Source organism: Desmodus rotundus, chromosome X, assembly GCF_022682495.2.
Source record: "Desmodus rotundus isolate HL8 chromosome X, HLdesRot8A.1, whole genome shotgun sequence".
Lineage (NCBI taxonomy): Eukaryota > Metazoa > Chordata > Mammalia > Chiroptera > Phyllostomidae > Desmodus > Desmodus rotundus.
In genome coordinates, this window is record NC_071400.1 from 26381600 (window position 1) to 26387599 (window position 6000).

At 36.3% G+C, this 6000-nt stretch overlaps 1 protein-coding gene across 4 annotated transcripts in view; it reads right to left on the reverse strand.

The window, feature by feature from the left end:
- Window positions 1-6000, reverse strand: part of STAG2 (STAG2 cohesin complex component) — a 125910-nt gene that overhangs the window by 118338 nt on the left and 1572 nt on the right. The window contains exon 1 of one of the 4 annotated variants that reach the window (XM_053916884.2): window positions 5539-5623. The exons of the other annotated variants lie outside the window; for them this stretch is intronic. The gene's annotated coding sequence lies outside the window, so the exon portion shown is untranslated. Of the gene's footprint in view, window positions 1-5538; window positions 5624-6000 lie in introns of those variants that run through there. 4 annotated transcript variants of the gene reach the window in all.

Consider the following 6000-nt stretch of genomic DNA (forward strand, 5'->3'; position numbering starts at 1 on the left):
AAAATAAACAAACTCTCGGAATGTGGCAGTTTACAGAAATTTAAATCACTTTCATGCCTAGAGAAATCTCTGTAGGGGTTCTGAATCCCTCCCTACCACTTACTAATTGGGCAAGTTACTTGGCCTCCCTATAGTCTGGTTTCCTCTTCTGAAAAAGTGGGTATTAATTAGGGTCATCATACATCCTAGTTTCTCTGAGACAGTCCTAGTTTATACTACTATCCCAGCATGCCATTTGGCTAGTGCCCCCTTTCACTCTCAAAAGTATCCTGATTTGAACAATGAATCACATGGTCATCTTACTTCATAAGGTTATAAAGATGAAGTAAGCTAATACACATATGACATTTCTAACCCGTCTGGAATATGGTAAGAGTTCAGTCAGTGTTAGCTATTGCTAATGTTATAGTTACTGTCAAAGACTTTTTTATAAAAAGTTTTGCATCGTATAATGAACAGTGCTCCTACAATATTCCTTTTTACAAAAACCATGCATTTAACTTCCCACATTCAATTCTTTAAAACAACTAGTAGCACTAACTGCTTGACATCAACACTAATCAATTTATCCCAGACATGGCAGTATTGTCAGCTGCATTCACATTTTATCATACATAAGTTTTAGTAGAGGCTACGTTAGGGTTACTGACAGGAAAGTAACTGTGAAAAGTAAAACTCTGGTTAGTCCGAACCAAGTTCCTGAATATTCTAGCAGCATTTCTCAACCAGTGTTCCTCATACTAACCATAGAACTCAGAAAACGACTTGAGTGACAGTTTCCTAAATTCTCCCAAGAATGGTACGTAACTAGTATCATTGTAGATGCACAGGAAGAAACCACTGCATACAACAGATGCCTCGAGGCATAATTCTGTTATAGAACACCAAGGTCTTGATATTCTTGGAGTACAAAGGTGGAAATACGTATGAAAAGACTCAATACTGAACAAAGACTGTGGGTCGAAGACTGTATCACATGGAAAAATTATTTCCTACAGAATAAAGCTTAAGGGAATGATTAACATATAAATTTGACTCGTGGCTATCAAAGCACTAATATATTCAGTTTTACTTCATCTCCACTAATTTAACTTAGGCCAGATATCCAACATCTAACATCCCTTCACATAAGAAAAATTCTAGTTATAGTTTATGAAATGCAGGTGAAAAAAGAGGAAAGCAAACAAAGCTAAGATCAAGATTCTGATCACTAATGAATCTAATAATCCAAGGCACCAGTATTATCTATTACATAATAAAAATAAGAACAAAATTTAATAAAGTAAAAAGATGAACTAGAATAGGAAGTTTAAGCAGAGAAAATACTAACATTTAGAATACTTTTAAAGTATCATTAAATAACAAAAAAACATCCCCCTACATAACCAGTCAGAGCAGTGGATTATAAAAAGCATCACCTAAATTTTTATTTCAAATCCAACCACTCAGTAAACAAACTGAATGATTGGGGAACTATTCTATTCAGTATGGAGCATAAGTGACAGGAAAAAACCACAGTGAAACCATTCTATCTGCCACGGTATGACCCAAAACCCCTACAATTCAACATATTATCCCACATACTTTTGTATAATGAGCATACTCAAAAACAAAGCTCAGACTTATTTCAACTGTTTTGACTATTAGTATAAAACACAATTTAGACTGTTCACTAGGCTGCATCTCATCTAACCCTTGTAAAAATTTCCATTTATCTTGCACTACCCACAAAAAACCAACTGTCATTTTGTACATTAAAATGATAGATGCTTTCTGGTTATAGATAACTGAAGACCTAAACCAAGTTAAGGGAATCTACTGAGCTCAACAACAACAACAAAAAAGCACAATTTTTGAGGCCAAACTAATTTGGGTGTGAATTCAGGCTGTCAACTATCATCATGTAACAAGTCATTTATTCTGAGAGCCCCAATTTCCCCATCTGTAAAATGATAATAACCACCTATCTGCAAGGTAGCTGAGAAGATGAAACAACACATTAAAAAACACACACCACAGTTACTGGCATTCATAAGGAATTCAAATGGCAACTAAATTAAGACTTCCTTAGAATATCTCAGGATTCAACAAGTTACAGGTCAAATCCCATTACAACAAATGTTAACTAGGCGAAAGTGTAAATAGGACTTACTTTCCCTCCCTCTGGCAACATTCAACAAAATCTAAACTTTTTTATAAAGCAATTTTACCTTTGAGTTGTACATTAGATTATACAGTTTATAGAAATCTCCCTAGTTTCTCTCATCAAGCCTAGTCATGTATTTTCCAATTAAAGTAATAAAATAGAACAAACCATTGACATGATTAACCCTCCCTTCCTTTGGGGGAGGGGAATTTTTAAAAAATTCAATAATCCCTTGACTAGACTGTGTGTAAAAACTTCTTGCTTTCTTCTGGTTACTATCAAATATAGAACTATAGCAAGCATACGTTACAAACACAGTTCAGGCAACAGATTGCCACAGCCTCTAAAGACACGCAGCTTTTTTAATGCACATATACAAAAATTAAGACTCCACCAAGCAATACCAATTACACTGGTAATATATAAATTTTGGTTAAATTAAATGCAAAATGGGTAACTCAAGAGACTGAAAAAAAAAATAAAACTGACAATTCTGCTTTCTCACATATCTTTGCCAAACAGAACATGCAACAACCACAGCTCGAGCTATCTGGATACAGAAAATTACTATACCAGGGCAGTACTGAAGCACAAATTAAAAGTCCTAAACATGTATCGAAAGTAGATTACAAAAAGAAAATGTAAAGAATCGGTAAAATAACCTGTATCTTTAAAAGTGTTTTCTTTACTCTCCAATGATTAATCCCATTTCCATATATACTGATACCCACAGCTAGCTGGGATTTATCGTTTCCTTTGCTATGCTCCCCAACTCCCAAAATAGGTTCACCACAATGCTCCACTGTACAGTAAACTGCCATGTTCAAGCCTCTGAATAATCTACTAATAGCGATTTCAAAGTCCTGCTGCAAGTCCAGGGTTTTGGTTTTTTTTTTTTTTAATGGGAGATGCAAAAAAGTCACAACATTTAACAGATATAAATGTTATCCCAATGAGATATGAGAGACCGATCACTGTGCCCATTTAATATAAATTTTAAGCTCAAAACTTAACTTGCAGCATCAAAAACTGAAGTCTTCCATCTATTATAAAGAACCCAAAGCAAAAAGAATAAGCTATTCACTGTTTACTCCCTTCCCACATATGACTGTGGGTGGCATCGGTTAAACATGCAGAATATTAAGCGTTACTAAACTGTCCCAGGCATATTTTCACATCTAACCCTATATTCCCAAAGGATAATTTGAGCCTAAGCCTGCTGTTCACCCAGCCCCACCAATTTTAATTCATCTGTCCTGAGGTGACCAACAAAGTCATTAAGGTCAAAAAAGAAAACACTGAAAAAGGAATGTACAATATAATTTCATTAAAATCTTGAGTTTGGGCTTTCAAAAAACCCTAACAAAACAGACTTCAAAGTTACCAAACTCATAATTTGTTGGTTTAGTAGTTTAGCTGTTGCCTCACCACAATAAAATAAATCTGAAGCCACAATCCTCATCATCTACTTAAGATTATTTGCATACGAATAGGAATTCAAGATATGCAATTTGTCTTCACATCCTTTCTAAAGCTAACATGCTGAATATGAAATATACAAACAGACTAATATTAAGAGTTATAAAACGTCTGTATCCAGATGAGAGTGAATTGTTGTCACAATGATTAGGAAACACTTTACCAAACATTAAATTAAATATCCATTATTTTGGATTCCCTTTAGGACTTTGACATATATTTAAAAATACATCTTATGGGGGGTGGGGAAGGAATCTGACACTCAACACCACAAAACTGCAGAAAACAAGGTACTTACCTTCCAAGAATTTAGGAGCAATTCACAAACACACTAATTAAGGAGACAGGGTTTTAACTGCATCACCCTTTTACTTTACAGTTAATGGGTAATGGTCAGAATTTTTGTAATAGAAAATATTACAGTATTTTATATATCAACTTTATAGCACCAGGTCCTTGTGGGGGGGCAACTCATTTACATTTACACACAATTTTCATATCAGTGAAAAAAGAGGTGCGCACCACCCCCACTGCCAGTCCCTGATACTAGAATGCTGGTTACTTCACTGTGGGAAAGAATCACTAGTGAGTACGTTTCTTTTCCAACCCTCTAGTCTACCCGGTCATTAAACACCAAATACTGACTGAATTCAACTGATACCTCAGATCTTCCTACCAGGAATGCTCCCTAGGGCACTGGAATCCCTTCCACTGTCACTTATTCCAACTGCCAAAGCCCCTCCTATTAATAGTAAATCCTTTCATACTGACTCACTTTAACTCCAACCTAATGAAATAGACACCAAGCAAAATTCACAAAATTTGGCAATGGAATTTTCCTGTTTTCGAAAAAATAAAAACCCTAAAAGTAGAGCACATTCAAACTAAGTTACAACCATTTAAAGTTCAACCGATTTATAAGTGTTTATGTCGCTCATTCTATACTGGTTCAATTTCAATATTTCTGAAAGTTGGTATATTAGGCATTCTATAATTACTCATACACAAGGCCAAGTTTCCCGTGCAAATAACCTGATATGTAATTATAAATTTATTACACCAAAACTGCAAGACAACTTGAAATCTTTTCTTCAAATTTGCTTAATTATGGAAGTTTAAGTACATACAAAAGTAAAGAGAATAATAGTGCAATGAGCTCTCCTGTACTCACTCATCCCACTACAATCATCAACTCAAGGCCACTTTTGTTTGATCTCTACTTTCACCTGTTCCCGCCCCCAATTATCTTCAGAAAAGAATGAGGAGGGAAACAATGACCTCAGTAAGTACACTGCTAGAGCAAGAAACAGGAGTCTAACAGGGCAGCTGTAAAGCCACCCTACACAATTCCTTGTTAGGTGGTAAATTTAAGAATTCAGCTAAAAACAAAGAGTCATCTTTAAGAATTGTAATGAAGTCCATAAGATCCAAAGGACATATTTAAAATTATATATAAAAGGAGAAACAGGAACATGTGATAAAAATTAACTTAAGCATGTGTAACTGGGTTACATTCATGTAGCACCTAAGCTCAAAATGAAAAAAAAAAAGCCTATTTACCATAATGTGTCATAAAATTACAATTTAACCACTTGAAAAACCGCTGAACACTTATGGCTTAGCTGGTCCTTCTGATCCCTAATTATAGATTCATATCAATGTAGAAAGAAAACCAGGCATTTTAACGTATAAGTGGTTGAAAATATTGAAAATTAACCCCACCGTTCACTGGAAAATATATGAAAGCAGGTCTAAACTACCTGAATTGTATGTCATTAAACAGAAATGTATCCACTTTCCAGGACCGGGTTTTTTAAAAAAAATAAGTTCACATATACCCTTAAACGCAACGCGCTAGGCTACAGATAGAATTAGGAGACCGCCTCCTGATTTTGCTCCTAACCAATACGCACGAGATAGAAGGTTGGCAGGAAAGTGCTGCGAGGACAGTAACAAACACCAGCAGCTCCCGAGCAGGCCCAGCTAGAGCCAGGAATGACGCACTTCGGTAACCCGACTCTTTCTCCCCTCCACCCCCCGCCCCCAGCAGCGGTGCTGACACGGCCAACAGCCCGGAGTAGGAAAAAGACAACAGAAAAAAAAAAAAGGCAGAGGTTGGACTGCACCAGGTTTCATCAAGAAACCTCGATTATTCCTCTTTCGACACTAACCACTAGGACTAAACAGGAAAAGAAGCTTGTGCTTAAGCAAGTCCCATCATGGTGGTTTAAGTCACTAAATTAACCTGATAATGAGTGCAATCTACAGAGACAAATACAGGGTGTGGCTGCTGTGAAATACGGCGGTCCAGAGGAGAAAAGGGGTCGGAATTTACACCGGCGCGAGGGGAAGATGGGGCAACACGGGGCGCTGGG